This window comes from Rhinatrema bivittatum, chromosome 1 (assembly GCF_901001135.1).
Source record: "Rhinatrema bivittatum chromosome 1, aRhiBiv1.1, whole genome shotgun sequence".
NCBI classification, from domain to species: domain Eukaryota; kingdom Metazoa; phylum Chordata; class Amphibia; order Gymnophiona; family Rhinatrematidae; genus Rhinatrema; species Rhinatrema bivittatum.
Genome location: NC_042615.1, coordinates 776,833,534 through 776,852,236, shown reverse-complemented (window position 1 = coordinate 776,852,236; position 18,703 = coordinate 776,833,534).

Genomic DNA, 18,703 nt, shown 5'->3' with positions numbered 1-18,703 from the left:
CAACACTCATTTGGACTTGGTTGAACTCCCGGCATTAGGCCTCTTGTTACATCTAACTGCTGGGTGGGACCCCATGCAGATTGAACAGGAGTGTTTGAACCTGCAGTCCTGAAAGCTGCAAGTGGACTTGTTGAAACGCCAGCACACCTTACTATTGGCGGATGCAGAGGAGGGGGCACTCTGATTGTTGAACCTCTGTGGCGGCGCCCCTCTCGCTCCTGAATCCAGTGCCTTGTTCTTCATTTGCCTGAGCCATAATCCCACATCCTGGGTGCCCCATGACATAAACCAATTTTCTTCCATATTATCCCTAAAGCACTCATTGTAGTTCAGCCATTCCCACATCTCGTACTCCCTATAGGCCTCGAGTATTGTTTCTGCACATCTGCGCATAGGCCCATATTGATTAGGATTGTTCTGCCTCACCACACTAGTTAATCTTAGAAAAGCCCTGGTCCAGTTGATGATGTTTCTGGAAACCTTGTCACCGGACCCGCCTGCTGCATCCCTGCCCTTGCCCCTCTTCCTATCGCCCTTCCTTCTCCTTCCTTGAAGCAGGGTAACAATATCTACGTAAACGTGCTTTTTTATCTTTTTCACAGAGCTCTGGGTACACTCTCCCACAGCTGGGACAAAGTAGTGAGTGTTGGTGGCCCCATGTTTGCTTTATCCATGTCTGTGGAAGACCTAGCCGTGCCCTCGTCATCCAATGAATTGATACTAGATGAAACAGAGGAGTCACTGGAGCTAGACTTATTCCGTGTGGTCTGTTTCTTGCCGCGCTTCCTCTTCTTGCTTTAAACTACTGGCGCTGGCTTGATGGCACCTTCAGGTCCTTCCTTTGCCTCACCACCACCGCTGCCTAGAGATTTGCCAGTCGCCGGTGCAGCACTGCTGGAACCATCACTGGGGAAGTTTGTACCTGTCCCAGCTGCTGCTGATGCTCCAGCCGTACGATTGGAGACGGTCGCTGCCTGAGTCCCAGCCGCTGCTGATGCTCCATCCACATGATTGCAAATGGTCACTGCCTGAGTAGACTCTCCATCTACTTCTTCCTGTTGCTCCACCCCCTGGGGCACATCAGTCGAACCTGATCCTCCTCTGAGCATACTCACTTGCCTCTGCTCCACCGCTGCCCTCGATACTGCATCACTCTGGACCTACTGAGTTGTCTCTCACCCCACACCACACACTGCGGATGCAGTAACATGAATGGCCAATCCTGCTGCTGGCATTGCATTGGGGTAAGATGGCCATAATGGTGGCATGTAGGGGTATGCCCATGGGTAGCTCTGGTGACCATTTGGCCATTGTGCAGCCGGAATCCTAGAAGCCATCTGAATGCCACTCTGTTGTGTGCCCACCCCTGTGGTCCATGGTTGCAACTGTTGCTGCCCTGGCCACATAAAGCCCAGCAGACACACGGGTCCCTTGTAGTTGGTGGGAAATGTTCCTCCGCAGGCTGGTCCAGTTCAAAAACTACATCCAGTCGCTGTGGAATGGCCATGCCCATCGAATTTGGATGTCTGGGATCCTTCTGCCGCCGACACGATCGTGGCAGCGCCCGGGGGGTGCGGATCAACTTGAGGCATTTGAATAACCGCTGCTGCATGACCACTGGGTGAGAGATGCTGTGGTGCTTCATCCATCTGCGCCGCTCCCAGCTGCTTGCTGTGACGGCCCCGTGGTGCTGCTTGCCCACCTCTCCCTTGGGACCATGTAGATCCATGATGCTCTGATCTGCCTTCTCTTTCCACCTGCCTTGGAATGCTGTCATGCTCCTGCATGGTATTTCTTCGGCCTGGCTCAACCATTTTGGGACCTCATTCCTCCACAGGCATGTTCCCCATGACACTCACTCCCCTCAATTCCGCAAATGCATTTTGGCTCACCTCAGACCAGCTATGTAAACTCCTTCTCCGCGGAAGAGGTCACACGGCTCCCACCAGGCCACTCTGTAGTAGAGGCTTTTTTTCTCTGCTGTTTGGAGCCTGTCTTTGATTGATTTTCCTGGCCATGTGCTGTATCATATTGGGTATTCAGTGTGACCACGTGGGACCGAGCTACCTGACCGCGTGGATAAGCCACCTGTACATGATCACAACTGTCGGTGCTGTTGTGAAACTGCTCTCTGAAAATGGCGCCTCGGGCGATGGGCCATGCCTTTAAATTGGCCCTCTTATGTCATCACGAGGAGCCGATCATATCCCCAATGACGCACGTGATGATGCTTAGGTCGTATTGCTAGGACGTGCGTCGCGTTGATGATGTGTGCGTAGTCACGTCATCAACGTGCTGCATCTCTGCTGCTGAAATCCCGCGAGAGGCAGCATTTTCCGCTGTCGGCACACCACGCAGCCTGCCTCCTTTGTCCTCCTACTTAGAGGGTAAGTGCAGGGAGGGAACGGCCGGGGACCCCCCACTGGGCTCCAGGTTAATGACGAACTAGGCAAAGCCGGTTGGTGGTGGTGGGGGGCCTGGTTCTCCCAGTCGTTTGGGCTTTTGTAGTCAAAATCCTCTTGGATCTAGTAACAAACTATTCAATATAATTTTTCAACTGTTAGTAGATTTGTTGATTTGTTTAAAGTCCAGTGATTGAGAGGATAGGTTAAATATCTTGACTCTTCCTGAAGCTATGCATAGACAGAGCTGCCTAGGTCTCTGCCATCATATGATGTCCTCCTAGCAATATAAGTAATATACTGACTTAGGCACGTAAATCGGGTTTTATGTGATCGTCCTACTTTATTTTCGTGCATAAAATATATGCACATACATTTTTGAAGTAGATAGGAAAAGTGTGCATGTTCAATGCATCGAAATTCTCATTTTCAATGCACAGCATATATTCGCACAGAAGCATACATAAGCACGTATGTCGCATGGTAGAAATATACATATTGTATAATACTCATCAGTTATAAAACACTTTTGTAGATCACACATGGCCATATGTACAGGTATATGCTGACATGTGGAGTTATTTGAAAGCTATCCCGCATGGCACATCATAAATTTTCAATGTGATAAATAAAATTGGAGGTTTAGCCTTACACTGGAGAGCTTCTGATTTTTTGTTTGATAGTGTTCTGTGTTGCATTCCAGTTGGAATCCTTCCTTAAAACTTCACTGTAGGCCTTTACATATGTGACATCCTCTACTGCAGTAACATAGTATATACTTACTAGGAGGATTTAGTTTTCTGGAGTCCACCTGCAGTGAAAAATTTCTGTCAAAAGTATCATGCTAATATGTTTTAATTGACAATCTGAAAAAAAAAAAAACCCTTAAAGAGCCATTTTATAGATATAGAGTAATTAGTTTTCAAACTCACACTTATGTCTTCACAAGGCCAAAGCACTCAGCACAAACAAGGAAACCCAACATGCTATTAATGTTGTTGTAAGTTTCTCATATTAAAATATCTCTTCAATACATGGAGTCATTTGAGAAAATTAAATGCTTCATTTCCATGTGTATTTTGTGTAGATTCATAGATAGATCATAGTCATTTTGTGGTAAGTTCATCAAAATGAAAAGAATTTGCACAATAAGTAAAGTTGTAAATTTGGCACAGCAAATATAATAGAGATAATTTTCAAAGAAGTTGCATGCATAAAATTAGCATATATATGCATGTAAGTAGATTGTACTCATGTATGTGTTATTTTATAATCAAAAACACCTAAATTATATAGAGTGGAAAACAGTGTGCAGAATCAACTATAAAAAGGAGCTGTATAACCACGCAAATTATAACGAAATGTCAACACCCAAGGTGAAACGGAGTTTTTTACTCAATTAAATGGCGCGGGCCATCCATTGCTCCTATCATGTGACAGGGGTCGATCAATGATACCGGTAGCCCCTGTCACATGGTAAGGGCAAAGGGCCACCGGCACCATTTTGATTAGTGGCAGCCGACAGCCCAGGAGGGGGAGATCACTCCCGGGAACCCCACTGGACCACCAGGGACTTTTGGTAAGTTTTTGGAGGGGATCAGGAGGGTGGGGGTTGTAATTAAGTAAATTAGAAGGGTTGGGGTGAGTTTGAGTTTGTTTTTTTTTAAATAAATTTGCCCCTCCCCCCGCGCAAACCCGAAAACAAACTTTTCCTGAATTTCCGGATTTGGGGGTCCCCTCCCCCCGAACGGGAAGAATTGCCTAATTCGTTCCAAACGAATGCACATCCCTATAAAATATACATACCTCTTTCTACAAATCAGAGTTTTACATAAGCAAGTTATTTTTTTTCACTCGGAAAACAGGAAGGTAAAGTACATGCTTTCAATGCATTGCTGATTTTTGCACATGCTGAAACATATGCCCGCATGTTGCTGAGTGGGCATACACATATTTTATAATCTGTGTGGACCATATACACCTAGATTATAAAATACTACTGTAGATCTCTGCACACTCATTTATGTGTATGCATGCGACTGTGTGGAGTTGTTTGAAATGTAACCTTAATACATAAAAAAATGGCTATTTCCTTCCAATAGACAAAGCTGCTGTGCTCTGCTTTTCACTAGTTGCACAATTTCATGCTGCATTTAAAGGCTAAATTTAACTGTTATTAATGCTGTACTCTAATTATTTATAAGCTGTCTAGTGTCTTTTATGTCATATGTATTATGAATATACTTATGTAAATCTGTAATGAACAATGCTTTGGAAACTGCAAAAAATAAAAAAAATAACATTTTTCCCCATGCTAATCAGCCCAAAGTAATAGGGCTTTTTAGAGCAAGAAAAGGATAGATCTGCTGTGAATGAGACTGTGTTAGCGTGCGAGGGCCTCAAGGCCACTATGCCAATCTCTTCTCCCCATGCTTAAAACCCCATGTTATCCAAGAAGCACAATCACATCCATAATTTCATCAAATCCAACTCTCTAGATATTCGGGATGGAAAATCCTATCCAGACCCTGACCTCACATGGATCTTGTAAAGATGATACATATTGCTGCCATTCTGCATTTGTTGACTGATCCATCAGGAGCAATTTAAATATTTTTCTGCCAGTAGGAGGTGGAGAGGAACCATTAGTGGGGCCTCTGGAGAGGAGAAAGTGCTTCTAGGACATCAGGAGGTAGAGGTCTGGATTGGTGCTTCTTCGACTTCAGGTGAGTGAGAGTTGAGATTAGCAAGGTTGGGAGATGAGTGTTTTGAGGAAATGGGAAGGGGCAAAAGGGTAGTGGACGAAGGCCTTAACTTCTGGTTCAGTGTAGTAGACACTTAATGCCACATGGTATACAATTTTCTGGGGTAAATGATTGGTGCAAAATGTTGCATCTTTTTGAGTAGACTATTAAGTCAGAAAGAAAGGACTTAGAAACATAGAAACATGACGGCAGAAAAAGATCATATGGCCTGCCCAGTCTGCTGAGCTCTGCTCATACATACAAACCACTCAGCTCTACAATCTCCACTTCTTCATCAGAGATCCTTCACACCCATCCCAGCCCTCCCAAACTCAGACACCACCTCATCAGAGAGAGACTGCTCCATGCATCTACTGTTCCTTCTGCACGTTCCTAGACTATTTCTGAGTTTACCCCCTCTGCCCTATAGTATTCCATGACTCCTCACCCCCAGATACTCCTTCCTCCAGGAAAGGCCTGCCTCCTGGTCAAGGAAAACTATGGATCTCCTAATTTAAATAAGCAGCCATGTTCATTTTCAGCACAGCTACAATCATTCAATTAATCATGGATCTTCATCTGTGCTAACTCACCAGTACACAGCATGAATATTAATGCTAAACCAGCTGCTTTTATACCTGTTTACACTAATGCAGTTTGATAAGCCCATCCTGTGGTTTTCAAGTTTAGATTATATTTTTTTCCTTTTCTGTTGTTGCTCATAAAATAGTTTGCTCATCTTGGGTTTTGTCTTTTCTCCACATGTCAAACATGGAGTTAATGACTGTCTTCTGACATCAGAAAAAAAGATTATAAAGCCTGAGTAAAAGAATAATTCTATAGAAATGCAAGCAAAATGGTAATAAATGATGTTTTCTGGAAATAGTATTAGATGCCCTAGCAACCTTTGGCCTTACACCCCCTCCTCCTCTCCAGACTTACCTCCTGGTTGCAACTAGGAATGTGCATTAATTTAAAACTAAATAGAAAATGAAATGAATAGGGCTTAATTTGTTTTGGGTTTTTTTGGGTTTTTTTTGTGGGGCCCCAAAATGAATAGAAAGGGTCCTACAAATTAAATGAATCCTATTCGTTTCATTCATTTGAAATAGAATAATTTCTATAAGCCACTATAGTCAATAAGCTCAGAGGACTCATAGGGAGAATAACAGGTGCATGTGTACAGTTAGAAAGTGAAACAGTGTAGAGCAGGCAGACAGCAGAGAATGGGAGGATGAGCCTGTGTAAAGGAGATGAGAGGAATGACGTATCACAGCAAAGCATTTTGCTAGTCTGACTTATTGCGGTGGACCAGCTACACTGATGGCGAACTTGACGGCTATGGGTGTCAGAGATTTGCTCTGTGGTATTTCTCAAGACATTGTCTTTGTGAAAGCATAGCTCTGAGTTTTCTCTAAGTTCTTGGTAAATATTTTTTCTATGGCATATTATAAAGTCTTACTTTGCCAGCCCATCAACACCCCATCACACAAGAGAGGAAGGCAAAGCAGTGAGGCAGTGCTGCATCACAACATCTGTGTCTCATTGCAGATTTGTGTTTCTTCTCAACAGTTCCTGTTCTATTTTTCCTTTCTGGTGACTGAAGCCTTTTGTGCACTTAAGATTAGTTATTTATTCTCTGTTTGCCTGACAGCAGGCCCAGTTTGGGCAGTGGGCACTAGGCGGTACTGGGCATAAGTGAGCAGTCAGGACAGGACAGAGAGTGCAGCATAACAGGCTGTAGAGTGAAGCCTGTCTGCATCAGAGAAATAGTGCAGACAGTGTGACACTCAACGTTTGCCTGGCAGCAGATACAGTGTGGGCAGTGGGCACTAGGCAGTGGGCATTCCAATCCCATACAAAAATATTAAATCTTTGTTGTAATCTTTGCATCTACAGTGACATAAAAACAATCATGTTAGGGACAGGAAAAGGCAGAGCAGATAAAGTAAATTTAAATGTGTCCAAAATTGAGCAGGTAGGCACTGGCACTGGCACTGCCAGGAAGAACCCACAAAGTAGCCCTGCACCGAAACTGAAGAGGGATTTTTTGGTTTGTTATACTGTTGTTTGTTATATTGAATTTTTGCCCCAAAAAAAACCCTCATGTGGAAGGAGAAAAAAGATGGCACAAAACAAAAGGTATTCAAACATAACCATTTCACTGTTCTTTTTTTTTGTATTATTTATACTTTATTACACTTTCTAAATCACATAGAATATGATACAAATCATAGGTATATAAAGAAAACATGCAAATATAACATAGTAAATCAAAACATCATACTTGATAAAGGTCACATTACAAGGGACTACTAATACAAAATATGTACATTACATATATGAAGGAAAACATAGCCTATTTAGATCGATTAACCTTTCAAGCACACACAATCTCCATTGAGCATCATGACAATTTATCTAGAATAAATGTTTCCAAATGCATAGGATCAACAAAAATAAGCTTATTTCCTTGATAATTTACTATGCATTTGCATGGAAACTTCAAGAAGAAAGTAGTTTCCATTGACAACAGTTTTGGTTTCATCTGAATAAATAATTTCCTCTTTACCCGAGTCTCCTTAGAGACATCAGGGAAGATTTGTACTCTTTGGCCACAGAACAAAGAATTCCTTTACTTAAAATATTGTCTAAAGATAATCTCTCTATCACTGCGCAAAAGAGACAATCAATGTAGCTCTAGAATAAATAGTATCATTAAATGTTTGAAGAAATAAAGAAAGATATGAGCTTAGGGTGGGGGACAAATCATTCATGGCCCCCTCTGCAGAGTTCAGAACTCTACATTTATCAGGAAGATAATAACAATTGGAAAGCAAAAAAGATGTATCCGATGCAAATTGAAGAACTTCAATTCTATATGTCTTAAAGAACTCATTACCAGAGATTAACCTAGAATAAGGAAAATTCAGGAAACATAAATTATTAAATCTCAACTGATGTTCCAACCTTTCAGTCTTACGATGTAGTAATAAACTCTCTTTAATGCCAGCTGCTGTTGGCTGTTGTAGATTGGCACTGCACCTTTCTGTGACTCCCATTGTGTTTCTATATTGTTGCGCTCGGGGGTGGACCCTTGGTCCTGGAACAGCACAGGGACTGCCCCAGGGGGCGGAGCACGGAAGGAGACAGAGGCGGTGTACAGCTTCACCACTGGAAGCCCGAGGTGCCCCCGGGAGGAGCCCTTAGGGACCCGGGCCGCTTGGACTTAGGTGGGCCTCGCAGGGTCTCCTGGGAGAATGGAAGTCCAGTGTGCCCACTGTTAGAGGGGAGCACTATCGGGTTCGAGGCTGAAGACAGGTTGAAGCAGAGAGAACCAGTATAGTGATGGTGATGACAAGGCTCTCCAGCAGGGAATTCTAAGCATCCACCACTTTCTTTGTGAAGAAATATTTCCTGATGTTGGTTCTGGATTTTAATATTGTAACCCTAGTTCTACTGTTTACTTACCAATGGAAAAGTTTTCAGGATTATGAATTATTAAATCCTTTCAGGTATCTGAAGGACTGTCATGTAGAGATGTGATTCAGCCAAACCTTTTGGTTCGGCCTTTGTTATCGGTCCGCCACAGGAAATTTCGATTTCCCGCAGTTTGAGCAGATTTTATTTTGGCTGCCCCCGAAATGAAACCCAAAAAGCCGCCCCAACCCTTCAAATTTAATTTATTGCAACCTCCCATCCTCCCGACCCCCCAAGACTTGCCCGACCCCCCCCCCCCCCCCACCCTCAAGACTTACCGAAAGTCCCTGGTGGTCCAGTGGGGTCTCCATGACAGAGTAATCACCATGACAAGGAGCAGCAACAGAAGCAGAGTCCTCAGGGGAATGAAGGGTCTCAGTCAAGGCAAGAAGAAGAATAATATGAAAGATAAAGATGTCATGATTATGAGCAAGCTTCTTGGAAACAGAGTAGGCATTTCACAGGAAGCACAAGAAAGGAAGGAAAAGAAGAAGGGAGAAGAGGAATAGTGATAAGATTGGATGGGTAACAATTTGGTATTTATTTATTTATTTATTTATTTATTTATTTATTTAAAACATTTCTATACCGTTTTTTCAGCAATACTACTGTTCAAAGCGGTTCACAATGGTCACATAAAATAGGAGTATAGTTAATACTAAACAAAATAAATAAAAAACTCAAAAATAGAAACAAATAAATGAATGAATAAAACAACAGTGACAGTAATAGGATAACGTAAGAATAAAAATACAAAGGGAGTAATATCAATAATATAACTTATAGTGATAGAAAGAAGCAAATTGGCGATTATTTTATAAAAACTCAAAAGAAAGAAATCACTTAAAAATAATTGACTTAAAAAGAAAACAAAAAACATTCTCAATAACTGACAACTGGGTTGCAACCTCTCCAGTGGCTGGCCAGCTGTTCAGGAAGCACAGGGTAGAAGCAGCTCAGGCCTGGGGTGGCTTATGGTGAATTTGGCAAGGCAACTGGGAAACGTCTGTAGGTGGGTTACAGCCTCCCTAGTATCTGGGTGGCTACTTGAGAAGCACAGGGTAGAAGCAGCTCAGGCCAAGGGTAGGCTGGAAAGACTTTCACAGTCAACCACCAAGGCAGCTGGGAGAAATAGGCAGATGAGACACAGACTCACCAGCACCTATCTGGCTACTCACAAAGTGCAGGATGGGAGTAGCTCAGGCCCAGAGGATTGTTGTGATTTTTGGAGTCAACTGCCATGGCAGCTAGGAAAATAATGCAGGGGCTGCATCCTTCCTAGTATCTGGCCAAATACTCAGGATAGGAGCAGGTCAGACCCAAAATGGGTTGTGGTAACTTCCAGAGTTGACTACAGAGGCAGCAGAGAGAAATATGCAGATAGAGTACAACATCCACAAGTGGGATAGGCTCTGCTGTTAGTCCCAGGCCTCGTCCTGTGATTTTGCACCCCCACTCTCCCCCCAGATTTGGCACTCTAGATGACTGCCTAGAGTACCAGCTCTTGGACTAGTCAAGGTTGTGGCCATGCTGGAAAGTAGTTGTGGTAGATCAGAGTTGGAAGTCAAATGAGGAGAATAAGGCCAATAGTTTTGTGACATAAGAGCCAGAGTAGTCACAGGCATGGAAATTAAAGTCTCCAAGAATAAGGGAAGGGTAAGATTTTTCAAGGAAGAAGAAAAGCCAGGAGTCAAAGTTGGAGAAAAAGAAAGAGGGGAATTTATCATGGGGGCCAATAAATGACAACTTCCCAGAGAGGTAGTGAGGTGAATAGGAGGATAGAATGGGTCTCAAAGGAAAAAAAAGATTAAGGTGGAAGAAGTTAAAACCTACAGGAGGGGGAAGTAGCAATCCAACACCAGTAGCATATCTTACTTTATGAGGTGTATTGGAGAAAAGAAATCCTGCATGACAGAGAGCAATAACTGAAGCAGAGTTCTCAGTGGAAAGCAGATCTCAGTCAAGATGGAGTATGAAACATTTTAGTAACTTGGGTGATAGTGGCTTGGGAAACAGCCAGAAGGAATAAGGAGGCAGATTCTGGCTGTTTTCTTATGTGCAATTTATTTAAGTGAAAAGCAAAAATTTATAACAGCCTTGGGCACAAAACTATTTTGGGCACTGTCAAGTGGATAGCCAGATGGTAAGGCTATTGGGGTTTCCTCTTTAAAAGATGTTATGAAAATCATTTCCTTACCCAGTGTATTTTCACCGGGAAATTAAATCAAAATAGAAAAATGATATCAAAGGAACTTTTTAATCAAATTAATGTTTTTATTTTTGCAGGCAAATGGATAATCTTCAGGTTCTTCACTTCTAGAAACAAATGTAATTGGTGAACAAAATAAATATTTCAATCATCTCAATATTTTCAATGAGAATATTTTGCTTCTGATATATAAAACAATTTTGATTATGGGACTCTCCTCTAATTTTTATGTAACCCCGCCCCGGTGTTCAGGTCCAGCATGGGTGAGGCCATAAAGTTATTTATACTTTTTGGGGCAGGAACCCTGACTATCTACTCAAGCTCCCTCACTTCCCCAGATGTGGATTAATTGACAAGGGGTAGAAAGGAGTCCTCTCAGGTCCCAGTGCAGGTTGACTGACTTCCCAGGCTGAATTCCCTGTGTTAGGTGAATTTTCTCAGTGTGTTGAGTGGAGTGTGCTGGGTGCCAAAGGATACGCAAGGGCAACTGAGTTAGTATCCAAAATAATTTTTTACTGTAAACAGCTTGGTTTATAAGCAGAAAAAAATATATTTTCCAGCTCCACAGTTCTCTTTCTTTCTCTCACCTAGCGTACAATTCTTGTAGCCTTTACCTATGCAAGAGGCGTTAGTAAGGCCGGGAATCCAAACTCTCCTGGCTTAAGTTGAACAGTTAGGGCCCCTTTTGTGGGCAGAAGCCCTTCCAGGATTGCAATAAGAATCTGTCTTGGCACAGATAGTTAATGTCTCTCTCCAGGTTTTTGGAGACTCCAAATGGGGTGCCTTCCCATTAGATCTAATATTTAACAACAATTATTTGTCCTTTCTCTGGATGAGGATCCCAGTGGGAAGGATCCTGATTGGAACTGCAGATAGGTAGGAAGAGGGGCAGAAAATCACTTCCTCCCAGGTCTTAAAAATAACTTCCTTGTTCCCCCTAAATAGATAACACCTGATGCCCTTTGCAATAGGTCGCCACCATTTCTGGGGCAGGTCTTCCCTAAACATGGGCATCTTCAACTAAGGGTTCCCTAGTCCATGAGTTTTAGAAAAGCCCAGGCTTTCAGCAGGGCTCCTACTAATCAAACATCCAAAATCCAAATCAGTCTCTGAGCAACCACTCTGCACCTCGTGTAGAAAGAACGGCAGTGGAACCCTGACCTGCCCTGGAGTGGTCTCATAGGTTTTCCAAGGCTCCAGGTAGGCCCAAAAAACCACTAAGGAAAAGCTCCAACCTTCTTCTCTAACTGCACTAGTACATAGGGTCCCAGGGCTTACTGGTCACTGGGAAAGGTGCCCAGGTTACACAATATTCTGAATAAAAACCAATTTTTTTACAAGGATTACTTCTCACCAAGATACTTTCAGATAAGTATTTTTCTTAGTTAGTTTCTTCTTAATGAGAACAAATGTTGAATTTTAAAATTTAAGTCAAGAAATCTGATTCATTGTATTAACTTTCTATCATTTCAGACTCTTCAGGGTATTTTAGAATTCTCTTGGATTCCCTTCAAGTAAGTATGAACAGTTTGACTCTTAAACCTTGTTTCACTCAGTCACTTACTATGATCTATTGTCTGTCCATGTGGGTTGCACTAGTGCAATTTTGCCAAATCTGTGACAGTTTTTGGTGCATTCTAATCTTTATTTTATTTCTGGGTAATAAATTTTGAGTGCGCAACTTGTGAATGCTGGATAGAGAGCACTGACCTAGGAATGTGAATGAGGCTATTAGGCATTCACTCCAGTTGCAAAAACAAAGTGCCTCTCGGACGCACATTTATCTGTCATCCATTAACGCCTGCCTGGAGCAGGCGATACGCAATAATAGCTGTGTGCATAAAAAAAAGTAAAGAAAAGTAGAAAAAATTGCTTTTCTGTACTGTCGCCTATTTAATATCGTTGTGATATTAAGTAGAATGTAAAATAAAAGAAACAAATGTAAAAAAAAAAAAAAAAAAAATTGACAGCGGGACCCTTAACGAAAACTAACGCGGAGTTTATCAGCGTCTGTTTTCTACCGGTGGACAGCCAAGTCATGAAAACCGATGCCGATAAACCCGGCGTCAATTTTTGTGACTGCCGTCCGCCAGTAAGGAAAACCAACACTGAGTCTATCAGCATTGGTTTTCGTGATGGCTGTCCACCTGTAAGGAAAACCAATGCTGATAATCTCGGCGTCAATTTTCCTTACTGCCATACGCCAGTCACGAAAACCAATGCCGGGTTTATCGGCGTTGGTTTTTGTGGCTGTCCACTGGTAAGGAAAACTGACGCTGATAACTCAGCGTCTGTTTTCGTGACCGGCGTATGGCAGTCATGAAAACCGATTGGGTTCACGTTAGCAAGGATATGTGCAATGTTATAAAATTGCCTGGACGTGCGTACATGTGCACACAATTTTAAATGGGTGCATGCATGTGTGCACAAATGCCACATCTACCGCATAAGTGGGGGAATTTTATAAGGGACATGTACCAACACCATAGCTTGTTATCCCAGTTCATTCACAGTTCATCCAATTTAGGGATAGGACTTCCAACCCCTCCTAAATTATTAGACCCCTGTCCCCCTATTAGCCTAGATTTTTGTTATTTTTACTTACACGCCATCCATAGCAGAGTAAAATTATGTGGCAAAGGACCCCGACGCTCGCCTGTGCAGATGTTTTTATGCTCACATTTCTTGGCCTTCCTCTGGCATGCCCATGCCCCCCGCCTAGACCATGCCCACCACACCTTTTTCAAAATGGGAGATGTGCATGTACATGGGCAGCTTATAAAATCGGCTCGGATCGGGTCAGTCCAACTTGTGCGCATATCTCCCAGCTTTGGTGTGGGTAGGGTTTTTAAAATTCATCTGTGAATGTGGTCAGGTCAAAAGAACCATATTCACAGATGTCAAAATATTCATTTTTATTAAATTGCAAAAGTTTAATAACTTATTGGTAGCAGGTTTGCCAGGTTGCTTCCAGGGGGCTAAAACTTAGGTGAGAGCCTCTCTTGATGCCCCCCACCAAAAACATTATGTTTTTAAACCTTTATTTAAGTTGGTTTACATTTTAACCATTTTAAACTTTAATTTGCCTTCAGGCACTTTCTGAGGCAGCATCTCACTGATGTCATTGCCATCAGCGAGGACCTCTAGGCCTGCACCTCTATTGTGCTGGAGCTTTATTTATAGCCCCAACATTGTCTGTCCTCTCAACATTGCAGCAACAGCAACCCCAAGACTGCCATTGCACACTGGCCTCAGTGTTGCAGCATTTATTTATTTAAAAAAAAAAAAATCTTTGGAGCAGCACTAGGGCTTTCCTTCAGGCTGCCAGGAGCTCCCAGGCTACTGCGGCCTCTCCTGGCACTCATGTGGCTGACTGCCACATCGGGGGAATCCCCAGAGCAGCACTGAGGACCTATCAGCTGCTCACTCTAGACTTCCCAATGCGTGGCCAGCTTCCCCCTATCACAGCTCACCGCCACTTTCATTTTTACATCTCGGCTTCACGCTGCAAGCAGCAGGAGGCTGCCTCTCCCTGCAGGACCACAATAAATTCCCCAGGGAACTTCCCAAGACCCCGGGGCACCTCTTCACCCTTTGCCATTATTCTTTGCGCTACTGAGCCCCAACCACACTAGGCTACCAGAACATGGGCTCCCATGCCTGCCAGTGGTTCCTGGGAACCAGGAACAGCATTCACCATTAGGGCAGGCAATTATTTATTTATTACCCTGTTTACAGATCAAACAAATGATGCAGCTAAGCTTAAAGCTCAGATAGCAAACAGATCTCAAACACAGCAAGTCTTGGTGTTGACTGGATTCCTCCCTGCTTCCAGGGGCCTCTCTAACCCTTCTAGGTCCTGAGTACTTATACCCTGTACAGGGACTCCTCCCTTCGCCCAGGATTCCTTGTGGGTCTGAATCTAAGGAGGACTAGGCAAGACAGCTCTGTCCGGTCCCTTAAGATAGTCTGAGGGAGTTTCCTATAGACTCCCTCACATAGATAAAGAGGTGATGAACAAACACAAGTTTGTTGGAAATAGAGTGGGTATTCCACAGGGAACATGTGAAAAGGGAGAAAACAGAAGGAGCAGGGGTGGTATTTTTTCTACTTATATTGTTATTTGTTAATACACTTGACACCCATATTGTCACCTATACTTATATAAAATTTACATAAGATTCTCTTTTTTATATGTTTCTTCTTAACAAATATACATTTTGAAATTACATTTTCCCTTTGATATTCCTTTTCTTAACATTACATTACTTGTCTTCAGACTGTACTTTATGAAAATGAATATTTTAAATGTATAGGGTATCCTCTCACCTATGTGTGAGGAGACCCACAATTTTGTATCCTATTATAACATATTTTGGGATGGGATGATCCAGGAGTTTTCTATTGCCTGAGGTATTGTGGAAAATGTATTTATTGCACATGCATTTCTGTCATATGACCCTTAAAAGGGGTTGGTGTTGTAGGCAATGTAAGGATTACATAACTGGGGAAGGGATGGGGGAGGCTGTCTGCTGCCCCTCCCCTTTCCTCTCTGGAGGGCACTGGCCAAGCTACAGAAATTTATCAATTATTATCTTATATGCATTATGAAAAGCCTAAGAAAAGACACCTATTTGTCTCAGAAACAGACTGCTTTATTTTCATACATTTCAGATTTACCATTTAGAATGAGATAAACAAAACATACCTCTACAGCCTTTAACAGAGCATAGGCTTATACCGAGGAAAGCTCTGAAATATTAATGAACATAAACATATCAGAGGCTTCATCTTGCTTCAAGTATGCTAATTATTTATTTATTTATTTATTTATTTAATTTATTTTATTTAAGTTTTTTTTTCTATACCGGCATTCACAATAGATATCGCATCATGTCGGTTTACAATTAACAAGTGGATAGGTAACAAAAAAGGTAAAAACTAATATTTATCTTATTAATAATAATAATAATAATAATAATCGTAGTAATAATAATAAAACATTAAACAAGAGAAGGCTAAGGTATGCAGTTACAATAAAACAAGGGAGTAATACAACTTGGAGCATAGAAAAGAAGCAGGGGATTAAATCGAAAGAACGTAAATGCCATGGAGGAGTAAATACACATGGAGGAGTAGCCAAGTGGTTAGAGCAGTGGGCTATCAACCAAGAGAACAGCATTCAAGTCCCACTGTTGCTCCTTGTGACCTTGGGCAAGTCACTTTACACTCCATTGCCTTAGGTACTAAATTAGATTATAAGCCCTCTAGGGAAAGGTACCTGAATATAACCTGCTTTGAAGTGCTTAAAAAAAATCTAAATAAATAAAGATTGCCATCTGTTCTTATCCTTATAGAGACTCAGTTTGCAGATCTGAGAAAGATTCAATGGCTTATGGAATATATCTCTGGAGTGACAGCACACAGTGAAGTCTCTGTTGTTCTGGCTACGATACAGCAGGCAGGGCCTTCTCTTTATGTGGGGAGGCCTCGGGCAGGCTGAAGCAAGTCTGTTGGCCATAGGGAGGGGCAGGCAGCCATATCCCAGGCATCATCTTCAAGTGTTAATTAGTCTCTCTCTCCAGCTGCCACCCTGTATCTCTTCACTGCAGCTTCTAACAGCCAGGACATGAATATGCAACAGTTTATGCAGGTAATTTCTTCATTTCAGAGTGCTGCCCCCTCTCCCATTGGGGAGGGGGGGGGGGGGGTCACTGCTCCTGCTATGTGGTGACTCCAGAGTAGAGTATGGTCCAGTCCAGTAATGTCTTGAACAGTGAGCTGTCTTGCTGTGTCAGCTTTTTTCTGTGAGTCAACTTGACTAATGAGCTCACACTTTGGATAGGTTGTTTTCATCTCCAAGCAGATTTGGACTATTGCAGAGTTCACCTGTAGAGCGCCCCTGTCTAATAAACCCTCTTTCTTGGACTGGTTATTTCTTGCTTCCAGACAGATTTTGGGAACTTTTCCAGGGTAAATCAAGTTGTTTTTGATTAAAAGTTCCTTGTCTTGTTTATGGAAAATGATAATCAGACCTTGGAGGGGAGCCTAGGCATGCAGCTTATTGGCAGAACAAATAGCACAGACATGAATTGTTTTCTCCAGGTCAAAGTTAATTTCTTCTGCATCCCTTGGCTGGAATATAGATCTGTGTTCATATTGTGATCAGAATTCATATTATGTTGCATACAAGTGTAAAAACTTCTATCTCCTACAGTGTAATGTAAAGCCATGGTTTTCATTGGTGTTATGGAGATATGTTAAGTGAAGTTTCATGGGCTTTGTTTTGGGTTTCCTCTTAAGAGGATGGTATGATCTGATTGGTGACCTAGAAGGGTATAAAGACTGAATCCATTTGTATGAGTGGCTCTTTTCTAAATTGGAGCTGGGGAAGAGCAGGACTTCCAGGATTTAGTGTCCTGGAGTAGCCAGTCTATAGACTGGTGGGGCTCGGGGACTGTTCCAGTATTGAGTGGGTCCTGCAAGGTCTTTTTTCCTCAAGGAAAAGGCCCCTGGCTGAGGTATAGGGAGATGGTGATTCCTTTCTTTGAGGATCTGACCAAGAATGAGGAGTGGAAGTAGAGACAAATCTTTCTCCAGAGGAAGAGAGTGCTTTGGTGACGCTCAAGGAAAAGAACACCTTCAAGAGAAGAGGAATAGGTAGGTGTCCTAAGATGAGGAGATCCCAATGGAAAATGGCAATGTGAAGAAAACCTGGAAAAAAATACACAGTGATAGAGGGAGGGGACAAAGAAAGAGTTGTTCCTGAGGACCTGAGATTATAAGTATCCCTTAGGATCAAGTGTTAGTGACCAGAGGGTATTAAAGGATGTCAGCTCCATGTTTTAGAATATGGAGAAAGGAGAAAGATGAAGAGATGGTAAAGAAGATGTCTGAGGTTTCAAATTTATGAGTAGCTCAGGAGAATAGGAAAATTGGCTTCCTGAAGGTGTTGTCTATGAATGGTTTGCATCATTTTTATCCAGTAGAACATATCAGGTTAGAATTGGGAGCACTTGTTTAAATTGGCATGACGTGACTTCTGGGGTCCCACAAGGGTCTATGTTGTCAGCAACCTTTTTAAATATTTTTCTGGCCCCTATATCTAAGATTTTTGCTTACCTCTGTGTCAGTTACCATATTTATGCTGTTATCCATTTTTTCAGCCAAAATTCAAGTGACTGGTGTTATGGCCACCAGCCGCGGTGCTCCATGACTGGGGCTGGTCACTCACCCACGGCGTCAGGCTCCTCTTGGGACGCCCGTGGGAGCTGGCAGCCACCGCTGATGTTTTCTTCGTGGCTGTGGCTGCTTCCAATATGGCTGCCTCTTCCTTCCTGCTGACTCTGCTCCCTCTGGGCCTCCTAGAGCCGCACGCATGACTGCTGGGGTAATTTAAAGGGACCATTACAGGAAATGGTCTTGGCTTTTCTCTGGGACTCCTTCCTGGTATCCTGTATTTAAGGCAAGGTCTGCTCCTCAGATCTTGCCTTGGCATCTTGGCTCTTGGTCCTGTGAGTTCCTGTGCCTCAAGTTCTTAGTCCGCTGCCTGCTCATCTGGTTCCTGTTCTTCTTGGTCCTTGTTCCTGATTCTCCTCTCATTGGACGGATTCCGCTGGCTTTGATCCCTGGACCAGCTTCCGACCATTCTTCTGGCTGAGACCCTTGGACCGGCTTTGGACCATTCCTCTGGCTTTGACTCCTGGACCAGCTTCTGACCATTCTTCTGGCTGAGACCCTTGGACCGGCTTTGGACCATTCTCCGGATATCTACACTTGAATTGACTTCGACCTGCTGGAGGCGCCAGCTATCTGGATTACATGACCTGCATGAGGCGCCTGCATCCAGATCTTCTTCCGTCTCCAGG